Source organism: Megascapheus bottae, chromosome X (assembly GCF_031878675.1).
Source record: "Megascapheus bottae isolate mThoBot1 chromosome X, mThoBot2.hap1, whole genome shotgun sequence".
In the NCBI taxonomy this organism is placed as follows: Eukaryota; Metazoa; Chordata; class Mammalia; order Rodentia; family Geomyidae; genus Megascapheus; species Megascapheus bottae.
Window position 1 is genome coordinate 64,655,561 of NC_143547.1, and position 23,948 is coordinate 64,679,508.

At 36.5% G+C, this 23,948-nt stretch overlaps 1 long non-coding RNA gene and 1 pseudogene across 1 annotated transcript in view; both read right to left on the reverse strand.

The window, feature by feature from the left end:
- LOC150041195 (uncharacterized) overlaps positions 1-23,948 on the reverse strand; it is a 346,544-nt gene that overhangs the window by 42,148 nt on the left and 280,448 nt on the right. The gene's annotated exons all lie outside the window — the stretch shown is intronic.
- On the reverse strand, positions 18,643-19,881 carry LOC150041197 (nuclear envelope integral membrane protein 2 pseudogene; annotated as a pseudogene).

Sequence of the window (23,948 nt, forward strand, 5' to 3'; positions counted from 1 at the left end):
CTTATTCTTTGTCTCTCTGTCTCTGTCTCTCTGTCTCTCTCTCCCTCTCTCTCTCCCTCTCCCTCTCCCTCTCCCCCTCCCTCCCTCCCTCCCTCCCTCCCTCCCTCTCTCTCTCTCTCTCTCTCTCTCTCTCTCTCTCTCTCTCTCTCTCTCTCTCTCTCTCTCTCTCTCTCTCTCTCCCTTTATGGTCTAAGCCTGTTCCAATAAACATTGTTCTTGAATTTGCTGTACCCTCCAGCCTCCTGAGTTCTGGGATTGCACAAATGAAGAACTACACCCAGATCAGGATCTACATTTTCTCCAGCCTTCCAAATATGTAAAGATTGGACCAAGCCTGGTTACTTTCTGCAACTGCTTGACTTTTTAAGTTTAGATCCTGTTCATTTGATGCACATGTTTGTAATACTACCTTACTTTTCTGTATCAATTTCCTTACTCCAGATATAAGAAGACATTGAAAAACCTCATCATTATCTCAGCACTATATAACTAATAAAAAAGCAGAAATAGTCTAAAATATTACTATAGTAGTATTCAGGTTATGAAATGCAGATTCTAAAATCATCTAAAACTGGGGACAAGGTTGCAGTGCAGTTTTTCACACCATAAAATGTATGGGTTTGATTTGTGCTTATTTCAACAAACCTCAGAAAAACAAGACCTAAGGAGCTTATTGTAGTTGAAGAGGGCTAATTTAAGAGGAAATGAAGATTTCTTCAGGAAGTGGATAGTAAATCTAAAAGTAGTTAAAATGACAAATGATTACCCGCCCCCAAATGTAAATAGGTTCAAGAAGCATCTTAAATTGTGCAAGAAAAATCCATAACGGATTGTTATGGACATTAAAAAAAACCTTTGAGATGCTCTATTATTAAAGCAAAATGGATAATAATACAAGTGTGAGTGTAGTCTTTGTAATGTGCCAAAAATCCTTGAACATCCAACTCCATATTGTTATGTACTTTAATTATTTTAAACCAATAAACTTAAGTAGTTAAGAGAATCCTGATTATTATTATATTTCAGATTATGTTCAAATCAAATTGTCTTACAGAAGTTTCAGAACTGTTTTAGTGATTTGAATATGGACACTGGTATGCTTACTAATTTCAGAGGTATAAATGTAGTCTGAAATGAAGCACCTCATTTTACTCCTTGTAGAATAAAATGTCATCAATATTAGACATATGAATGCATCATTAAGTTATTAAACTTGTCCTGTTTAATTTGTTCTGGTGCTTGATATTCTGGTTAATTTATAGTGGTTGGCACCATTACAGATAAAGATGATTCGGTCATATATATAAAAGTTGAATGCAGATGTATTTAAAGGATCAGTTTTCTAAGCTTAAGCAGTCAGACTTTCACTTAAGCCTGAATAAGAACAAGTAGAACATTTTTTTAAGTATGAATAATTCTGTAGTCTATGTTAAAACTCAAGTTGTATAGTAGATACATTGTGCAATTTGTGTTACACCTCTTTTACCCCATGTTGTTGCCCTCAGCATGCTTTATACCTTCATAAGTCAAAGGAACAGCAGAGTTATTTGAATACATCTGAAATTAAAATATCACATTTTTATTCCTGAATTTATATTTATATTCCTGAATTGCTCTATAATTATCCTGGCTACCAATCTGGTTAAAAATTCAGTTTGGAATTTCTTTAACTCTCTTATTGACTGTGAATTATAAGATTACAAAATAACCTAGGGTAATGAAAGGACATTATAATTGTGACAAAAGCATACTTGCTTGTTGTTTTTTTATAATTTTTTTATTGTAATTAATAAAAGGGTTACTATGACCCAGCAATTCCACTACTTGGCATTTACCCAACCATCCAAAATCTAGGGCATACTAAATCCACTAGCACAACAATATTCATTGCAGCATTATTCACCATAGCAAAGATATGGAACCAACCTAGATGTCCCTCAGTTGATGAGTGGATCAACAAGTTGTAGTATTTGTACACAATGAAATTCTATGCTGCTGTCAGAAAAAATGACATCGACCCATTTGTTAGGAAATGGAAAGATTTAGAATAAACCATATTAAGTGAAGTAAGCCAGACTCAAAGGAACTTAGGCTCAATGGTTTGCTTGTTGTTTTTATCAAACATTTTTATGCGAATGAATAAAGTATAATTGGAGTGTTTGACTGTTATCTTTTTATTTTGTGTATCCTAAAGAGCACACTGAGAACATGATAAACTATGAAGACAAATTTTCTAAACTAAAACTTAATTTTCCTTGATTAGCTGTTATCACTGTGAAGGTCAAGACTATGAGCATCAGAAGGGTTTACCTGGCACAATAACTGAGCTGTAATACTCAATATAGGAAGCTTCTGTGCCCAGTGTGTCTTTTACTCTACCAATTCCTGGGAAATGGTGGAATGAAGGACTTTCAGAATGGTTCAAAACTTTAAAAAAATCAATTATCAGTTAACAGGGCCTTTAGGACATCCTATTTTTTTGGGGTGTGGCATTCTGCAGAGAAACACTCAAAAACTTTGTGCTATCATACTTTCAATGTACCACATATGTACCAAACTTCCAATATTGATTAGGGTTCCCAAATAGACTAGTGAACAGCTTCCAATATTTTGTTTTATTTTTTATACATATATTTTTTATTGTAATTAGTAAAAGGGTTACATGATATTTGCAAGATAGAAGGTGCATTAATTCACATACATTGATACCCTTTCACATGTCTTGGTACCCGTTTCCCTCCCCCCCACACCCCCCACTCGTCTTGGTTTTCCCCCATTTCCTATCAAATTTCAAATATCCAAATACAAATAAATTCAATATATCAGATAACAAAGTGAGATACTATACCAATATGAGATAACCAGGGGACAGCAAAGGAGATGAGAGACAACATAGTACATTAAGGGCAACAATCATTCATTATAGGGCTTTTGTTTCAGTATCCTGGAGGTCCTTTCAATTAGCTTCACATTATATGTCCTTATGTATCAAGATTTTGCTCTATTGCAAATCTCTGCTAGTAGAGCCCAAGGTTTCTACTGATTATGCCGAATGAGGGAAACCATTGAGCCTAAGTTCCTTTGAGTCTGGCTTACTTCACTTAATATGATTTTTTCTAAGTCTTTCCATTTCCTAACAAATGGGGCGATGTCATTCTTTCTGACAGCAGAATAGAATTCCATTGTGTACAAATACCACAACTTGTTGATCCACTCATCAACGGAGGGACATCTAAGTTGGTTCCATATCTTTGCTATAGTGAATAGTGCTGCAATGAACATTGTTGTGGTAGTGGGTTTAGTATGTCCTTGTTTCTGGGTGGTTGGGTAAATGCCAAGTAGTGAAATTGCTGGGTCATAGGGGAGTTCTATGTTTAGCCTTTTGAGGCACTGCCACACTGCTTTCCATAGTGGTTGAACGAGTTTGCACTCCCACCAACAGTGTAGTAGTAATCCCTCCTGGCCACGTCCCCTCCAGCATCTGTTGTCATTCGTTTTCCTGATCCTGGCCATTCTAGCTGGAGGGAGGTGTAATCTTAGAGTTGTTTTGATTTGCATTTCTTTTATGACCAGAGATGTTGAGCATTTGTTCATGTGTCTATAGGCCATTTTTGTTTCTTCTTCAGAGAAGACTCTCTTTAAGTCTTTGGCCCATTTTTTAATGGGATGGTTGTTACTGTGGAGGTTAGTTTTGGAGTGATTCAATTTTTTGAGTTGTTGATATATTTTAGACATGAGGCCTTTGTCCGTTGTTTAGTTGGTGAAGATCTTCTCCCACTCTGTAGGCTTCCTGATTAGTTTACTAGCTATGTCCTTTGCCATACAAAAGCTCTGCAGTTTAATGCAGTCCCACTTATCCAGCCTTTCTCTGATTTGTTGTGATTCTTGGTCCTTATTAAGAAAGTTTCGACCTGTGCCAAGGAGGCCTAGTGTATCTCCTATTCCTTCCTGTAGAGTTTTCAGTGTGTCAGATTTTACCTCCAGGTCTTTGATCCATTTGGAGTTAATTCTAGTGCAAGGTGACAAAGAAGGATCCAGCTTTAGTTTTCTGCAGGTGCTTAACCAGTTCTGCCAGCACAACTTGTTGAAGAGGCTGTCTTTCTTCCATTCTATTTTTTTGGCTCCCTTGTCAAAGATTAGGTGGCCATAGGTCTGTGGTTTAATATCTGTGTCCTCAGTTCTATTCCATTGGTCTTCAGGCCTGTTCCTGTGCCGGTACCAACCTGTTTTGAGAATTATAGCTCTGTAATAGAGTCTAAAGTTTGGAATTGAAATTCCTCCAGCGCTGTTCTTTCTGCTAAGAAGTGTTTTTGCTATACGGGGGCTTTTATTATTCCATATGAAATTTTGGATTACCTCCTCTATTTCTTTAAAGAATGACATTGGGATGTTGATGGGTATTGTATTGAATTTGTAGATAGCTCTTGGCATGATTGTCATTTTCACAATGTTGATTTTTCCAATCCAGGAGCATGGGAGGTTTTTCCATTTCCTTAGTTCTGCTTTAATTTCCTTTTTTAGGGTTTTAAAGTTTTCGTCAAAAAGGTCCTTTACATTCTTAGTTAAGCTAATTCCTAGGTACTTTATTTTCTTTGAGGCTATTGTGAAAGGAGTTTCTTTCCTGACTATTGCCTCGTTCCTCTCACTGTTGGCATAAAGGAAGGCAGTTGATTTTTGAGGGTTGATTTTATAGCCTGCTAATCTTCCAAAGCTTTGAATCAGCTCAAGGAGCTTGGGAGTAGAGTCTATAGGAATCTTTAAATACAGAATCATGTCATCTGCAAAGAGGGATAGTTTTATTTCCTCTTTCCCTACTTGGATCCCCTTTATGCTTGCTTCTTGCCTTATTGCACTGGCTAGGAATTCTAGTACTATGTTAAAGATTAGTGGAGAGAGTGGGCATCCTTGTCTCGTTCCTGATTTTAGAGGGAATGGCTTTAGATTTTCACCATTAAGTGTAATTCTAGCAGTAGGTATCTCATACACAGCTTTTATTACGTTGAGAAATGTTCCATGGATTCCTAGTTTCTCCAGAGCTTTTAACATAAAGGGGTGTTGGATCTTGTCAAATGCCTTTTCCGCGTCTATTGAGACAATCATGTGATTTTTGTCCTTCCTCCTGTTGATGTGTTGAATTATATTAATTGATTTGCGTATGTTGAACCAGCTTTGCCTCCCTGTGATGAATCCAGTTTGATCATAGTGTACAATTTTTTTGATGAGTTGTTGTAGACGGTTGGCCAGTATTTTGTTGAGAAGTTTTGCATCGATGTTCATCAAAGAAATAGGTCTATAGTTCCCTTCTTTGATGAATCTCTGTCTGGTTTGGGGATGAGGGTTATACTGGCTTCATAGAATGAGTTTGGTAAGGAACCTTCATTTTCAATTTCGTTGAAGAGCTTGAGGAGTATTGGTGTGAGCTCTGCTTTGAAGACCTTATAGAATTCAGCTCTGAATCCATCTGGACTTGGGCTTTTCTTAGGTGGAAGTTCTCTAATTGCCATTTCTATTTCCGAGCTTGAAATAGGCCTGTTGAGTTGGCTTAGTCCTTCTTGCTTCAGTGTGGGTATGTTAATATTGGCTAGGAATTCATCCATTTCATCTAGATTCTCAAATTTGTTGGCATAAAGGTTTGAGAAGTATTCCCTCATGATATTCTGGATCTTGGTAATTTCTGTCGTGATATTACCATTTTCATCTGCGATTTTGTTTATTTCGATAAGCTCTCTTCTTTTTTTGGTAAGATTTGCTAAGGGTTTGTCAATTTTGTTAATTCTTTCAAAGAACCAACTCCTTGTTTTGTTGATTCTTTCTATAGCTTTTTTGGATTCCAAATCATTTAATTCTGCTTTGATTTTAATTATTACTTTCTTCTACTGGGATTAGGGTTGGTTTGTTGCTCTTTTTCCAGGAGCTTAAGGTGAGACATTAACTTGTTGGTTTGCAATTTTTCCAACTTGTTGTAGGCACTCAGCGCTATAAATTTTCCTCTGAGTACTGCCTTTGCTGTGTCCCAAAGGAGTTGGTATTTTGTGTGCTCCTTACTGTTAAATTTCATAAACTGTTGGATTTCTGTTCTGATCTCTTCAATGACCCATTGGTGATTCAACAATGTGTTGTTCAGTCTCCATGAGTTGCAGGGTTTTCGTTGGTGGAGATGTGTGTTCAGTTCCAGTTTGATGCCTTTGTGGTCTGAGAGTGTGCATGGAATAATTTCTGTGTTTATGAATCTGTCCAGGTTTGTTTTATGCCCTAACATGTGATCTATTTTGGAAAATGTTCCTGTGCTGCTGAGAAATATGTATATTGTGTTGTTGCTGGGTGGAATATTCTGCAGATGTCTGTTAGATCTAGTTGGTCTATATAGCTGTTCAGTTCTAAGGTTTCTCTGTTGAGTTTTTGCTTTGTTGATCTGTCCATAGGTGAAAGTGGTGTGTTAAAATCACCGACAATCACTGTATTTCGATCTATGTATGGTTTCAGTGTAAGTAAAGTTTGCTTGATGAAGTTTGGAGCTCCGGGATTGGGTGTGTAAATATTTAGGATCGTTATGTCTTCCTGGAGGAAAGATCCCTTTAGTAGTATGTAGTAACCTTCTTTGTCTTTTCTTACTAATTTTGGTTTGAAGTCTATTTTATCTGATATGAGGATGGCAACTCCAGCCTGTTTATGGGGGCCGTTAGCTTGATAGAGTTATTCCAACCTCTCACTTTCAAAAGATGATTGTTTTTTGGGTAAGATGTGTCTCTTGAAGACACCAGAATGATGGCTCTTGCTTTTTGATCCAACTAGACAGCCTATGCCGTTTAATTGGAGAGTTGTGTCCATTGATGTTGAGAGTTAGGATTGAGAGATATTTATTAGTTTCTACCATTTTTAAAAGCTTTTATTTGGGCCTGTGTCTTGACAGTTCTTGTGGTCCTTAGGTGGTATGCTGTTTAGGTGCCATTTCTTTCCCTATATTGCCTTTATTTTGGTTTTCTATGTATAGAACATCTTGCAGAATTCTCTGTAGTGTTGGTTTTGTTGCGACATATTGTTGTAGCTTTTCCCTGGAATGGAATGTTTTTATTGTTCCCTCAGTTATGAATGAGAGCTTAGCTGGGTACAGTATTCTTGGTTGGTAGTTATTTGACTTAAGGGCATGACATATATGCTTCCAGTCACTTCTTGCTTGCATGGTCTCTGCTGAGTAATCTGGGGTTATTCTGATTGGTTTTCCTTTATAGGTTACTGAACCCTTTTCCCTGGCTGCCTTTAGGATCCTTTATTTGGTTTCTACTGATCCAGTTCGGATTACGATGTGGCGGTGGGATGTTCTCTTCTGGTCAGGTCTGTTTGGGGTTCTAAAAGCTTGTATCTGGATGGGTCTGCCCTTGTGGATATTTGGGAAATTCTCTGAGATGATTCCCTAAAGTATATTTCCAATGCCATTGACCTCTTTCTCTAGACCCTCCTCAATACCAATTAGCCTTAAATTAGGCTTCCTAATTGTATCTTGGACCTCCTGAAGCGCTCTCTCATTTTTCCTAGATTTGGATTGACTCATTTTCTGTTCTTTGTCTATAATAACTATATTATCTTCAGCCCCGGAAATTCTCTCCTCTGCATTGTCTAACCTGCTATCAAAGCTATCTACTTTATTTTTCATCTCCCTTGCTACTAATTGCTCATTTTTGATGCCTTGCATCTCTTCTTTTAGATCATGTATGGATTTCTTTAGCTCCTTGATTTCCATTTGAGTGGTTAGCTCAGTAGCTTTATTTTCTTTGAACATTTGCTGGAGTTCGGTCACCTTTTTATTTGTGGATTCTATGAATTCATCCATCTTTCTTTGAACAGCCTTTATTATGGCCTCCTTTATGGCTTCTTCTTTTCCACTTATCACCTTGTTTATGGTTTCCTCTTGTTCAGCTATGGCTTCCTCCCTTATCTCTTTCTTTATATTTTCACATTTTTCTTTAATGATGTTTATCAGTTGCATTTGTACAGCACTTGGAAGACTCTCCTCTAGGTTTGCCAGTGACTGTTCCATTGGCTGTTTACATTGGGTGTGGGGGTGGGAGATGTTGTTTCCTGATTTGACATTTTTCTTGAGTTTCTTGTTCTGCCCATTTGAAAATGGGAGCAAGATTAATACTAAACACGATTATAGTTTTTCAGATATAACCAACCTAGACCTCTGTAGCTGGCAGACTCTAGATGTTCACAAGTTTTGATTGGTGTTATCAGTCTTTCTTTTTGTGCAGTTACCGACTAGTCTAATTATTCACTGATAAGCGATTTATATCCAAACCAATAAGCCTCTCAACCCAATCTCTATTGTCTTTAAGTCCCTCTGAGCCTAGAGAATAATTAAACACCTAGATATACAATGTTGCTCAACAGCCATCAAGTGTAGATCCATGCAGTATAAGGGTTGAAAGAGGAGCTGAGGTCCAGAGATAGAAAAATAGAATGAGAGAGGTCAGGGGGTAAGTAGGTAGAGTATTTGAGTACAAAGTTTGGAAAGTATTAGAATAAAACTTATGAGTTGCTGCAGGACTAGCTCTTAGTCCAACCAGTGGCCTCACAGTGGGCCATGGGATGGATCTGCGAGCTTCCGTCTGAGCGTGGTTGGGAGAGGTTTTCCTGTGCTGCTTCCAGGGGCGGCCCCAAGCCAAGGGTGTGGGGATTGAGAGTTTCAGGAGCTCTCAGCAGGACCAGCAGGAGGCCCCTCTGTTCCCACAGGTGGGGCCCAGCTGGGGACATGGGCTCCAAGGGCGGAGCCACGCCTATTTTGTTCTCAGAAGGGGAGCTTGGCTGCTGGTAGGCCCTTCAGATCCCTGCTGTGTTTCCACTGCTTTGTCAGAGTCTGTGACTGTGGGGGGGGCCCTCGGTGGTGTCTTGCTCAGGATTACCAGCTGGAGGATGCCCCGCTCGAGAATTGAGGGGGGGCAGATGCTGGCTCCTATTTACCCGCACCCCCTACCCTGTGTTCTGTGTCTGGGTTTCACTGCTTGCTGTTCTGGTTCCGTGTCTGGGTTCCGCTGATTCCGCTGTTCGCTGGCCCGGTTCTGTGCTGGTTTCTGCAGCCGTTGGGCTCCCAGCCTGGTGCCCTCCACTGCTGCCGCTTTTCATGGATTAGAGCCGGTGCCCGCCCCCGCTTTCCCCGCGTGGAGCTGGCACCCGCTCAAGCCGCTTTTCGCGGCTTGGTCCAGCACCAGCTGCTGCTTATCGCGGCTTTCCGTGGCTTTGGGTGAGAGGTGGGGGAGGGGTCCTCGCGTTCCGAATTCTTTGAGAAAGTTGGATGTGAGCTTTATCTGGATTTCTTTTCCGGTTTGAGTCCTTCTCCGTTGCTTTTTGAGTTTGTTGTTGTGGATTTCTTTAGATAGTTGGCTCGTGGGACTCCCTGGTTCTCTCTTTTTGTCAGAGAAAGCTAGGCAGTGTCCCTATTGTCTCGGTGCCATCTTCCTTCCTCCAATATTTTGTTTTAATCCCATGAAAAATTAGGTGACAATGTAAGGACAAGTTGACTAATACTATACATATATATATACATATATACATATATATGTATATATATGTTATTTAAAGTATAAAATAAAATATTATACACTATATAAAAATAAATGTGATATATAGGGGCTGGGAGTTTAGCCTAGTAGTAGAGTGCTTGCATAGCATGCATGAAGACCCAGGTTCGATTCCTCAATACCACATATATAGACAAATACTAGAAATGGTGCTGTTGCTCAAATGGTAAACTGGCCTAGAGAGAGCCCAAGAACAGCACCGAGGCCCAGAATTCAAGGCCCAGGACTGACAAAAAAGCGATATATATATATATATATATATTTCATAGTATATATGGTACGTAATATGAATATCATGTGCATATACATATAAAATTTGTGAATAATTAAATTCTAAATTCCAGAATCAAGTTGTATGCAAACATAACTTACCAAATATTTCAGTTGTAATTTTATTATGAAGTAACTTCTGTATAATACAGTGTTCAAAAGGGACTACATTGTTATTATCTGTAAGTTAGAATTGCTGAATATTAATGCTGTTAAGAAAATATAATTTTGCTATTGTATCACTGTATTAAGGCCAGGAAACATCACAATTTCACAACAAAATGTGTACAATGTATACTCCTACCTAATATTCTGACAAACATTTTTTTTCAAAATGGCATCAGCTGAAGTTTACTGTGAATGAAAGATCCAATTCTCCTTAGACTGAAGATATCCCAGATAGGGAGACATTCATTGCCGTAACTAGACCAGTCTTTGTCAGTTTGGGATGGTTGTTTGGTCACACGTGATCTCATGCCATTTTATATCACATTTATTTTTGGAACAGATACATAAGGAAAAATTGTACAAATTGAGATTGGATATGGAATACCAATCTCAGCATAGAAACTTGCCTATTAAAGGTCTACAGATCCTGTAATATGTTTAACGGCATATTTTTCAAACTACAATATCTATTTGTATTAGTAAGGATTCTTTTCTAGCCTATGGCTTTACAGGAATTGAAGTAAAATGGAGCAAAGGGAGATCATAATTTAAGGTCAAACAATTTAGTGCCTTCTGGAAATACCTATATGATGTAGAAATGTCTACACAGTTGTAAAGTACCTTGTTATCTTTTTATACACCTCAATTCTTCATAATGCAGAAATATTGGCTCAGCTAAAAGAACCAACCACTATTCAGTTTACGATGTTTCTAACTTCCTTAGAGATAGCAATGCCAATTAAGTAATTCTGAAAGCTCTCTAAAAGTGAATGATAGAAATAAATCATTTTTTCTGTTCTGACATTTTAGCTTCTGCAAAATAAACTAAAAATAACACTGTGTAAATATCTTGCAGAATACTTCAACATATAATATTAAATGTGATGATAAAAATACTGAACACAATTTCAATTATCTAATAGATAACGCTGGATAGTTAGCATATAAAATAGTAAGCCCTCCTTAAAAATATTTAATATGAATAATTCATTAGTGACTAAGACACCAAAATATGTGAATGTATCAAAAATATTGACTGACTTCTTATCATATTCAAAGTACTAAATCTGAAAGTCAACTTGTTTTATCTATCCATTTCCTTGTTGTATAATTTTGTTATTTATATTCATACATGACAATGGTCTAAAATGTTAGGAAGGCCAGAGGCAATGGTTTAATTTCTAGAATAACTGTAAAAATTGTGTAAAACTATCCAAAGTTATTTTTTGCCTTAAGTCCTGGGACTATATGCTTTGCATCTCATTGCATTGCAAAGATTTATGTCATGTTCGAAATAAGATATTTCACACTACTCTAGTCCATTTTAATACCTATATCGTACCTACTATACTCTTATTTTAAATGTTTGGGTCAATACTGTAGAATAGAAAGCCTCAGAATAGTTTTACTTGAGTCTATCTATTTTAGCACAGAAAAATTAAACTTTGACAGAATTTGATTTTCACAAAATTCTTATGGCTAATAATCAAGTAATAGGCTTGGTGACAATTTCTGAAAATTATATAGATAAACAAGTTAAAGTTAATTGTCTATCATTTCCAGAATCCCTTCTCTCTCAGACGGAAATATAAATAGAAGTTTATAAGTAGAGTTCCACAGAAACTGTGACCCAATTTTTACAGAATATTGGAATAAAAACCATCAGGCTCTGCAGATTTGAATAGTATGTTTATGTGAAAACTATAACACAGTCAGCACAGTCATTTTATTTCCTCTGATAGTTAATAGAACTCTATAACATGATTGTTCAAAAAAAGAAACAAGTAATTGCATCTGGCTGATCCATTTATTTTTCATAGCGTAATTTTGTAGAAATAGACTTCAGTTCAATGAAGTAGATTCTTTAACTACTAGTTAAAGAACAGATCTGGATAGACCATTGAAGTTGTGAAAAAAAATGACCTATTTGCTGTTCAATTCTTGGAATGAGAATTTATTTCCTATCACAGAAAAGGAAAATCATGGCAATCTTTCAGTTTTGCTTACTATTCCTCAAAATATACAAAAGCAACAAATTTTCCTTTTCCAGTGAAAATTATTTATACACTAGTCTATGATTGGTGTATAAGCATCTAACATTATGATTTCTTGTTGGATACTTACCATAACATGCATTGCATTAAGGATGTTTAAATGCTAATGTGTCAGATTCCTTTGAAGGAAAATAAATGAACATGAAATGCATTTATATTGTTAGTATCACCCAGAACTTGCAGTCTAGTCAGATTTGCAAATCCATTGTGAATCCAATGTGCTGTGACCCACTGAAGGTAATTCAGGAGAGGCAGAAAATTTGTTTCATGGCAGACTAGAATTATTATGTATTTTATCCAGGCTTGATCCTTTTTATTGTATAACAGGAGAACAAGAGATGACTGACTGCTTGCAAAAATGTTATTCGAAAAACCTGAGTTTACACCCTTCCACTTCATCCTAATAGGTAAATGACCTGAGAGGAAGAAAGCCATAGAAACTTTGGTTCTGTGAGGGCTGAGCACAAACCAAACATTATTAACTCATCGTTTGATACAGAGTTTATTAGTCCAACAGCATTAGAAATGGAAGAAAGGAACACTAAGATATCTAGGGTAATTTCTAGGCTGCACATGATAAGAATCCTTTAGTTTGCTATATGAACTTTCACTGTGATATATCAGTTTTCTCTGAATTGACTTGCACCTGTTTGAAGCCAACTGAAAATATGAAGAATTAATTATTAAGTCATGTTTATATATTTATATCTTTTATGCATATTCATCTATTTATTTAATACTTAGTGCTTTAATAATTAAACTGTTTTTGAACATTGTTTATTGAAAAATATTCTTTGGCAGCGAAAATTTATTGTCAAATATTACCAGATTACTAAGTATTAGAGCATCATACTAACAGTATAGAGGTTTCATCTACTGAATTCCTTATGAGGTTTTAAAAGTCAAGCACTTAAAACAGTTAAGAGAAAAGAAAAAATATCCATATGGAATTCATTCCCTGTGAAGTTTAGCAGGTGACTCTATCTTTAAAATTCTTTATTTCATAACTAAGAAAATGTGACAAAAGTTGTTGTGTAATATTGAGAAGGTATAACCTGCCAAATTTTAGGCAGTTGTGATTAATTTTAGAAGGGAAGAAACAAACAACATTGGAAGAATTAAAATGTCTTGAGGCTCAGAACATTTATAAAATTATGCTTTGAGGCTGCCAGCAAGTGTAAGGATGTTTAGCAAAATGTAAAAGGGAGTTGAGGATAACTCTGTTTTGTGAAACTCCATGTTTGCTTTGGTAATCATTTTGTAATCATGTGAACATGCAAAATAAATTTATTTTTGATGTGAAGAAGAGGTATAAACTGAACTTTCCTAAAACAGTGTTATGATTTATGGTAGTCTGTACTGTCAATGTGCTATGGAATTGTTGTTTACTTAATAAAATAAATTCCTTAATAATGATATACAAAACACATTTAAGTATCCTTCTACTACTTTTAAAAGATTCTGCCTTTCATAATATGGCCCATTCTGATTTCGGCTGGAGGAAAACTGTCTTCAATTACAGCTTGAGTACTACAAATAAATGTATTTTTTGTTAACAAATCATTGACCTTCTGTGAACAAGGGTTAGTGGGTGATTCCATGGTGAATGAGGTAAAAAGACTGTATTGCCACATTAAAATGCATAGGCTTTGGTCTTATTTCAGTTCTTATCTAGTGATTTGATGTGGCAAATGGTTGCAAAAAAGCCACATTGTGTCATTTATATTTGCAAATTTGAATTATTCCTAGACTTCTTTGGAGAGTCCTACTAGCTAAAATTTCCTTTCTCTACTCAAAGGTCTTACATCAACAAATTTTATTATATATCATTAATGATGTTTTTGATTGTTGAGCCTCTCATTCTACTCATCAAACATGCTTATAAAATCAAAACTTCCTCTAAAATCAACATGGAAAATAATATCCTGAAAGACACTTTTCTCTTTCCTCTTTCTATAGCTGTTGTTGTGATGGTTACACTGACTTAATGGTCTACTGATAGCCTGCATCTGCTTCTGCCCAGTGTAAACTCTCTAACCAGGCTAGGTGAAGCACAGGGGTTGTTGTGGAGGAAATGTGCTGGAGAGTCTCAACAGATGTTCAAGTGTTTGTTGTTCAAACTCATATATGCTATAAACTGATTCTTTGAAAATGAACATGATGAACACCACCATTGACATATATGACACATTTACAATATAGTACAATAAATACAATAATAGAACATAAAACTCAGATTAAACTATAACAAAAGTAATGTTAGGACTTCTGTTTATGCTTATAAAAATAAGAAAATTGGAAAAGTGTTCTTTGATTCTTTTGAATCCAAATTTGTTTTGAACTGTGTATTTGTATATATACACTTACAATAGTGAATGCTTTAAACATTAACAATCAGGAAGTCCAAACAAGCAACATGGAGAATTAGTTAAGTAGGTAGATTAGGCTCAATGCTTCTTGGAAACACCATAAAATGGAAAAGTAGTGCAAGACCCAGCAAAGGCGCAGATATTTCAAATTAATTTCAAAATTCCACCCATAAAGAAGAGAATGTCCTGCCCCACTCCACAGTTTACGTTCTGAGTTCTGTTAGTCTCCCCTGACTTTAAGGCTGGAATAAACAGAAAAAAAAATTAAGGACTACGGTTTCAGGTCAGTGTTGAAATCACAGATCTTCTTTGATTGCTTTTTTTCTCTGGTGTATCATTTTCATGGGGTATGACCAAATCAGAGCACAGATCCTAGATTCAGCTTCTTCTATTGGGACTCTATGCCTGGTGAAAGCTCTGCTACTTTCCTTCTCACTTGAAATATTTCCATACTTTCACACTCTCCTTACCTTGTCCATGGATGTCATTTTTCTAGAATCTGAGGATGAAAATTGGTGGTAGTCTGCCGTGCAGCTATAAATAGCCTCCTCTGCCTTCTAGTTAGTAGAGAGCTGTAACAAAACAGGCTCTGCCCACCTTGATTAAAGAGCAGAAAAAAAACTAGTATCAATGCAATCTAGTACACAATACATGATGTTACTCTTCAGAGAGCTAGGAGAATCCAAATTCAGGCAATCTTTTTTAATTTTCCTTTTGTGGGTCATGGAGCTTGAACTTTGTGCCTAGGCATTGCACCTGAGCTCTTCAGCTCAAGGCTACTTCCCAACCCCTGAAGCCACAGACCCACTTCTTTTTTCTAGTGATTAAATGGAGATAGGTGTCTCACATTCTTTAGTGCCTGGGCTGGCTTTGAACTTTGATCCTCATATCTCAGCTTCTTGAGTAGCTAGGATTACAGGCCTGAGGCACCACGCCCGGCTGTGACTTCGAGCATTCTAAACGTTAGCAACCAATACATCAACTAATATACCAACTTCATAAGATCTGGATGAAAAGATGATCCTGAGCTGGAGAGCCAACCAACTCAAGAATTAACTGAACAAATTGATACTTTCCCAGAGAAAACAAAGGCTATCTTATGAGTCATGGAACAGGCTCTAAGGAAATTTTCAGACAAGGTCACAGATTGCTCTGCAAATTTGTCTGGCTGATGAAAATGAGCATATGGAAGCAAAGATTGATAAACAAGTAAGGCTAGAGATGAGTAGCCATTGGTGTGTTATTGAAGCCAATATGGATATCTTGACATTTTCTGCATTTGTATCAAGCAAAGTACAAAAAGGCCTGTAAACTTAAAACATGCCACCAAGAGCACCCACTGCTAATTGTTGAAAACCTTCACCCTAGCATTCCTAATTTAGAACCCATGCTTGCAATTTTAGTAGTCACAGTAGTTGGCTACTGAGCATTTGATTTTTAGATTCAAAAATCTCAGCAGTAACCCAAACTAATGAAAAAATTAATTCCACATGGATCAAAGTCCTTGAGGTAAAAGTAGATATCCTCAAAACTTTACAGGAAGGAATAGGAGATACACTAAGACTCCTTGTCACACTTTAAAATATACTCCGTATTTTTTTCCTATATCAAATGTGTAAAGTACTGCTTGGCCAATATAAGAAATAAAAAAGATGCCAACAACATGACACCCAAGACTGAAAGGAAATTGTGCTCCAACTTTCACAAGAGTGATAAGACATGGCAGTGGAGAAGTACTGCCAGTGACTCCTTAAAATAGCTCTGAGGTCCTGAGAAATTTATTTATCATTCCTAAACCTCAATTCCGCCATCTTTGGCGATTTCCAAACATGCATTTCAAAAATCATTCATCTCATTTCACATAAGGTCTGTAGACAAATGAAGTTAAAAAGTACCAAATACAAATTCAACGTAACACCCATCAACATCCCAATGGCATTCTTTAAAGAAATAGAAGAGGCAATCCAAAATTTCATATGGAATAATAAAAGACCACATATAGCAAAAACACTTCTTAGCAGAAAGAATAGCCCCGGAGGAATTTCAATACCAAACTTTAGACTTTATTACAGAGCTATAATTATCAAAACAGCTTGGTACTGACACAAGAACAGGCCTGAAGACCAATGGAATAAAACTGAGGCCACAGATATTAAACCACAGACCTATAGCCACCTAATCTTTGACAAGGGATCCAAAAAAATAGACTGAAAGAAAGACAACCTCTTCAACAAGTTTTGCTGGCAGAATTGGTTAAGCACCTGCAGAAAACTAAAGTTGGATCCTTCTATGTCACCCTGCACTAGAATTAACTCCAAATTGATCAAAGACCTAGAGGTAAAAGCTGACACACTGAAAACTTTACAAGAAGGAACAGGAGATACACTAGGCCTCCTTGGCACAGGTCGAAACTTTCTTAATAAGGACCAAGAATCACAGCAAATAAGAGAAAGGCTGGATAAGTGGGACTGCATTAAACTGCAGAGCTTTTGTATGGCAAAGGATATAGCTAGTAAATTAATTAGGAAGCCTACAGAGTGGGAGAAGATCTTCACCCACCAAACAACGGACAAAGGCCTCATATCTAAAATATATCAACAACTCAAAAAATTGAATCACTCCAAAACTAATCCCCAAAGTAACAACCACCCCATTAAAAAATGGGCCAAAGACTTCAAGAGAGTTTCTCTGAAAAAGAAATAAAAATGGCCTATAGACACATGAACAAATGCTCAACATCTATGGTCATAAAAGAAATGCAAATCAAAACAACTCTAAGATTCCACCTCACTCCAGTTAGAATGGCCAGGATCAGGAAAACTAACAACAACAGATGCTGGAGGGGATGTGGCCAGGAGGGATCCCTACTACACTGTTGGTGGGAGTGCAAACTCGTTCAACCACTATGGAAAGCAATATGGCATTGCCTCAAAAGGCTAAACATAGAGCTCCCTATGACCCAGCAATTCCACTACTTGGCATTCACCCAACCATCCAGAAACTAGGGCATACTAAATCCACTACCACAACAATGTTCATTGCAGCATTATCCACCATAGCAAAAATATGGAACCAACCTAGATGTCCCTCAGTTGTTGAGTGGATCAACAAGTTGTGCTATTTGTACACAATGGAATTCTATGCTGCTGTCAGAAAAAAACGACATTGCCCCATTTGTTAGGAAATGGAAAGTCTTAGAAAAAATCATATTAAGTGAAGTAAGCCAGACTCAAAGGAAATTAGGCTCAATGGTTTCCCTCATTTGTCATAATCAGTAGAAACCTTGGGCTCTACTAGCAGAGATCTGCAACAGAGCAAAACCTTGATACATAAGGCCATATTGTATGAAGCTAATTGAAAAGACCCCCAGGATATTGAAACAAAAGCCATACAATGAATGATTGTTGTCCTTAATGTACTATGTTAGTTATCTCTCATCTCTTTTGCAGTCCCTTGTTTATCTCATATTGTTACAGTATCTCACTTTGTTATCTGATATATTGGATTTATTTGTATTTGATTATTTGAAATTGGATAGGGAAGGGGGGAAACCCAAGACGGGGGGGGGGAGGGGAGGGTAATGGGGACCAAGACATATGAAAGGGTATCGATATATATGAAGTAATGCACCTTCTATCTGGCAAATATCATGTAACCCTTTATTAATTACAATAAAAAATAAATTAAAAAAGTACCAAATACAGACTCAGAATAAATTAACATTGTTAAATGCTGGAAAGATCTGCAGCACACTTAATTTTGTATCACTCTTAGTTTAAGTTATGAATTTATTGCTATCCATATTCTCTACTTTTTAACAAACATTAGTCCAGCATAACTCAGATCTCTCCCAGCACTGACAATGATGAAATGTAGAAAACAAAGCAGTCTTTGAACATGGAGAGAGGATTAAGAAAGGATTTAGTACTTTGGTATGGAGAAGGTACCTGGGAATCTGTTCATGCTTACTTGTTCCTTGAAGAACTTTCCTTCGTTCCTAATGAATGTCTATAGTCAAGGAATATGGCAATAACTGAACACCTACCTACAGAGCAACTAGTAGAATTTGCCAGAAATATTAAGTTCTCTTTAATACAGGACAGTTTTTCTTGCCAGTTTTTTTTCCATAGTGCTTGCTTATTCCATTGATTATCAGAACTGTAATAAGGTCCTTGCCATTTACCCTCTTCCTTGACCAAGGTGAAGTCAGTTTTCAGGTAGACTGTCAGTATGTAGACTAAAGAGCTGCTCTTCCAAAATGGGGCCTCCAAGGCCACAGTCAGCTTCATTTCCTCAGGTGCTAAGTGGCTCGCTCCAAGAACAGTCTGCACATTTCTTTAGGAGCCTCTAGCGGGGAGATAGCTAGCTAGGAAGGAAAGTCATTACAGCAGCAGGAATGTTGAAGCTCCTCCAGAGCTCTGTTTGTTTTGGCCATAGCTTTTCACTACACTCTTCATCAGAGAAATACTTAAAAAATACCAGCCATTCTGATGTAAACCACCACTTCGTTTTCCATCGCATATAAATGAATGCACAGCCACTGAAATGAGTGGAGGAGGATTATAAATGTGTAAGTGGATTGAGGCATGACCACCCCAGCATAGCTGAGAAGAGAGAAGACCTCTATTGTCCATATCAGTAGATTTGTGCTGTTGTCATCAATAAGTGGTTCATGTTTGTAGGTGGAAACTCCAACTACCAAAACATAACCGAATATATATATATATATACATATACATATATTCTGTGTTGATATCACAGCCACTTCATATCTTCCAACAAGTGGCATACAAAATAAACAAAAGCAAGCAAATGAGTCACAAAGGTGCTACACTTAGGAATATATTGTCTCATCAACAGCAGGACAAAGACTAATGTCATTATAACACCTAGCATGGTCCTGATTCAGGGTCTCTGAATAACAGAAAAGGAAAATGCCTTCCACAAACACAAGAGTGAAATCTACATTTTGATTCATGCTTATTGTATAAATTAATATCTTCCTGAAAGGCTTTACTGAGAAACACTTAGTCTCACCATATGGACTGATGACTGTAATTAATTCGTTAGGTAGTTCTGGAGCCCAAACTATGAATCACATATTTGTTAAAAGATACAATGGTACTTGTGTACTGGAAATTGTGACGGCCTGTGATATATTCAGTACTGAGCAGGTCTAGACTGGTAATTATCACCTGTACTGTTAAATACATATATTCACATCATGTGGGACATTTGATTATAGCAGTTAGACTCTGACTCTGAAGTTTTGAGTATATCTGTTTCCTTCAATGCTTTACACCTTGAAACTCCTTTTTGCTCCGGACATTCATGAGCTGAGTGAGCAGGAGGGACAACTAAAGCACCAGCTACCACATCCAGAGGCAAGGGAGCGGGGGATTGCATCTCTACCAGCGCTCCAGCTGGAAGCAAAGCAGCCTCCATCAACAGATTGTATTAAATTTGTTAATCACTAAAAGAAATAAAAATACATGGAAAAAATAATAAGACACTTAAATATTATGAAATTCAATCCAAGTTCACATTAAATAAGCACCTGTAATTCTATACCAATATGCACTTTGGTGACTACATACTAAGAGGTCACATTGAAGAAGATATGTCTTCTGCCCACAAGAATATTATATTTCAAATATGGAGAAAGGAGAACTACAGAATATATATATATGAACATTTATATTGCTCAAGTTTAACTAGATGAGGAGAGAGAATATAGCAGGTACATTAATCTATTTAGCTAGAAGGCCCTTTGATTATTATAATACATGACAAGAAATTATCATTTCTTCAACCTGGTCCACATTAAGAAAGGGCAAATCTCTCTGTGCTGAGTCATTCTTAGGTTTATAGTGTGTGTGTGTGTGTGTGTGTGTGTGTGTGTGTGTGTGTGTGTGTGTGTTGCCAGTCCTGGACATTAAACTCAGGGACAGGGCACTGTCCTTGGACTTTCTCAAGGCTAGGGCTCTACCACTTGAGCCACAGCAGCATCTCTGGCTTTTTTCTATGTATGTGGTATCGAATCCCAGGTCTTCATGCATGCTAAACAAGCACTCTACCACTAGGGTAACCTCTTGGGTTTTTATAAAATCTGGTTAGTAGTTTCTCTAGGATTCAACCTCAAGTACAAATTCCTAATACATTTATCTTTATGGTTATCTTGAAACTATGAAAATACTTTCGTTATGCAAGTAGACCCACATACAAATTCCTCATGCAAGGAATAATTCTTTTGTTTAACTAGGAATATGATCATGAAGGAGCACAAAGAGGAGTAATCAAATTTTCAAGGATAAGTATTTTATGAAGGATAAGATTTCAAGAAGCATATGAAGAATGATTGTTATAGGTAAAGTGAGTACAATATTACTAAGCAAAAGCACAATCATCTATCTAGTACTTGACTAGTTTGGTGAATGTAGCAGGTTGTATATTAACTATTTGAGGGCGGTCATGATGGGTGTTTTAAAAAAGCTAGATACAACTACACAGATGTAAAATTTATGACTCTATATACATGATGTTTTATTACATAGATTAGTAAGTATCTGTGACATACAAACCCTCAACGTAATTTTAATTATGTTCTAAAATCTAAGTACCAGTGATTGTATATAGAGATTCCCTTCTTGAATACTTGTTTGTTAAAAACATCATTTGAAATATGATGTAAAAATCAATGTTAATTATTTAAATAAAAAAAGAAAAAGAAGCTAGATACAATATTTTAGTGGAAAGATGAGTCTTTATCTTTCATTCATTTTGAAAAGAGAATTGAATAGTTTTAAATTTGAACATCTTTGAAAGTTATGTATATTCAATGATGTAGAGTGCACATTACATTACATAATACACCCTGTGCCCTTTGACCAAAGTACAGAAAAATATCCCTTTTTTTCTGCAGGTTTGTTTTTGGTAGTCGCATCCCAGTTCTCAGATAGGAATATACAAGCTTTATGAATCATTTAGAACAATCTATGTCTCTGGCCACCATTATGAAATTCAAGTTGTTCATATAATCCAATTTGAACTGTGGTTCAGAGCATTTAATTTATATGAGCATTTTTAAAAAGATTTTATTAGCATTGATATTTACATCATTTTTCAAAAGTCAAGTTTACCAAAAAGTATTTGAGTGGGATCTCTATATATAATCATGTATAAATAAATTTGAGAGCAAAATTAAAATTAAGCTGAGAATTTGTATATCACAGATACATATTGATCTATATTATATTATGTCTACAGAATATATATCCCATCATAGATTTTTATGTCTATGTCATTATATTTATATTCCAAGATCATAGCTATAACCTTGAATACCTGAATACTGAGTCATCACTCTTGTACACTTTGGATCTAATAACCACATATGAAGCAGACCTTTTGTTCCTTTGATCTTGATTTATCTCACTCAAAATGATTTCCTCTAGTTTCATCCACTTCCCAGTGAATGTCATTATTTTATCCTGTATATTGGCTATGTAGAATTCTGTTGCATATACGTATCAAATTTTTTCATATAATTTTATTGCAATTAATATAGGGGTTACATTATATTTAACATATAGAAGGTGCATTACTTCACAAACATTGATATCCTTTCTCATGTTTGGTCCCCATTTCCCTCCCCGGACCCCTGCCTCTAATCTTGTCTTCCCCCCTTCCCTATGCTATTTCAAATAACCAGATAAACATATACACAATATATGAGATAGCAAGGTAAAATACTGTAACAATATGAGATAACCAAGAGACAGCAAAACAGTTGAGAGATAACAAAATAAATTAAGGACAACAATCACTCATTATATGGCTTTTGTTTCTATATCCTGGAGGTCCTTTCATTTAGCGTCACACTATATGGCCTTGTGTATCTAGGTTTTTCCTCACAAATGGGGCAATGTCATTCTTTCTGACCTCAGCATAAAATTCCATTGTGTACAAATACCACATCTTGATCCAATCATCAAGTGAGGGACATCTGGGTTGGTTCCATATCTTTGCTATGGTAAATAGTGCTGCAATGAACATCATTGTGCTAGTAGATTTAGTATGTCCTTGTTTCTGGTTGAGTAGGTAAATGCTGAGTAGTGGAATTCCTGGGTCATAGGGGAGCTCTAGGTTTAGTCTTTTGAGGAACCTCCATACTGCTATCCACAGTGATTGAATGAGTTTACTATGTATCACATTTTTATAGCCATTTTATATCCGCTATATTCATAGTGTTGCATCCGGGTTGTTTACATGGCTTGGCTATTGTGAATAGTGTAGTGATGAGCATGGCTGTGCAGGTTTCTTGGTTTATGATGCTCAGGGTAGATGGCTAGAAGGGAAGGTCTTTCTACTTTAGTAAATAAGTCTTTGTCTGTGTAGACCTTTATATTGTTAAGTAGTCGTATTTTTCGAGTCCCTCTCCAATCTGTTCTGATGCTGGGAATCTGTTCAGAAAGTTTTTGCCTGTACCTATGAATTCCAGTGTCTCTCCTACTCTGTCATGTAGAAGTTTCAGTGTTTCAGGTCTGATATTGAGGTCTTTGATCCACTTTAGATTAATGCTTGTGCATGGTGACAGGCTGGGATAAATGTTCAGTTTTCTGCTTGTGGCTTTCCAATTTTCCCATTACCAATAATTGAAGCAACTTTGGCAAATATAAGTTGACTATAGGTATGTTGTTTTATTTCTGGATCTTATATTCTGTTCCTTTGATCTTCTGGCCTATTTTTGTCTCAAAACCAAGCTGTTTTTGTTATTATGGCTCTAGCATTTGAAGTCTGGTATTGTAATATCACCTGCATTGCTCTTTTTGCCTAGAATTGTTTTGACTATTCTTGGTCCTTTGTTGTTCCATATGAACCTTTGGATTACAGCTTCTGTTTCATTAAATAATGTCCTTGGGAACTTGATGGGGAGTGCTTTGAAATTGTTTATCAATTTTGGCAGTATGGCCATTTTCACTAAGTTGGTCCTCCCTATCCATGAGCATGCATTGTCTTTCCATGTCTTGGTTTCCTCTTTGATTTCTCTCTCTAGGCTTTTATAGTTTTCATAAATATTTCATTTACATTCTTGGTTAGGATAATTCCAAAATATTTTATTCTTTTGGGGGATATTGCAAACGGGATAATTTTCTTGATTTCTCCTTCTGTTTGCATATTGGCTTAAAGAAAGACTATTGGCTTTTGAAGATTGATTTTGTATTCTGCCACATTGCTAAAGTGGTTTAATGGTTCTAGGCATTTGGGAGTTGAGTTTATTGGGTCATTCAGGTATAGGATCATGTCATCTGTGAATAGGGATATTTTGGTTTCTTTTTTCTCTCTATGGATCCTTTTTATGTCCTTCTCTTGCCTTATTGTTCTGGCTAGGTGTTTCAGCCCTATATTGAACAGAAGTGAAAAGGGTGGGCATCCCTGTCTTGTTCCTGGTTTTAAGGTAAATGATTTTAGTCTTTCTTCATTTAGTATAATACTGGCTGTAGGTGTGTCAT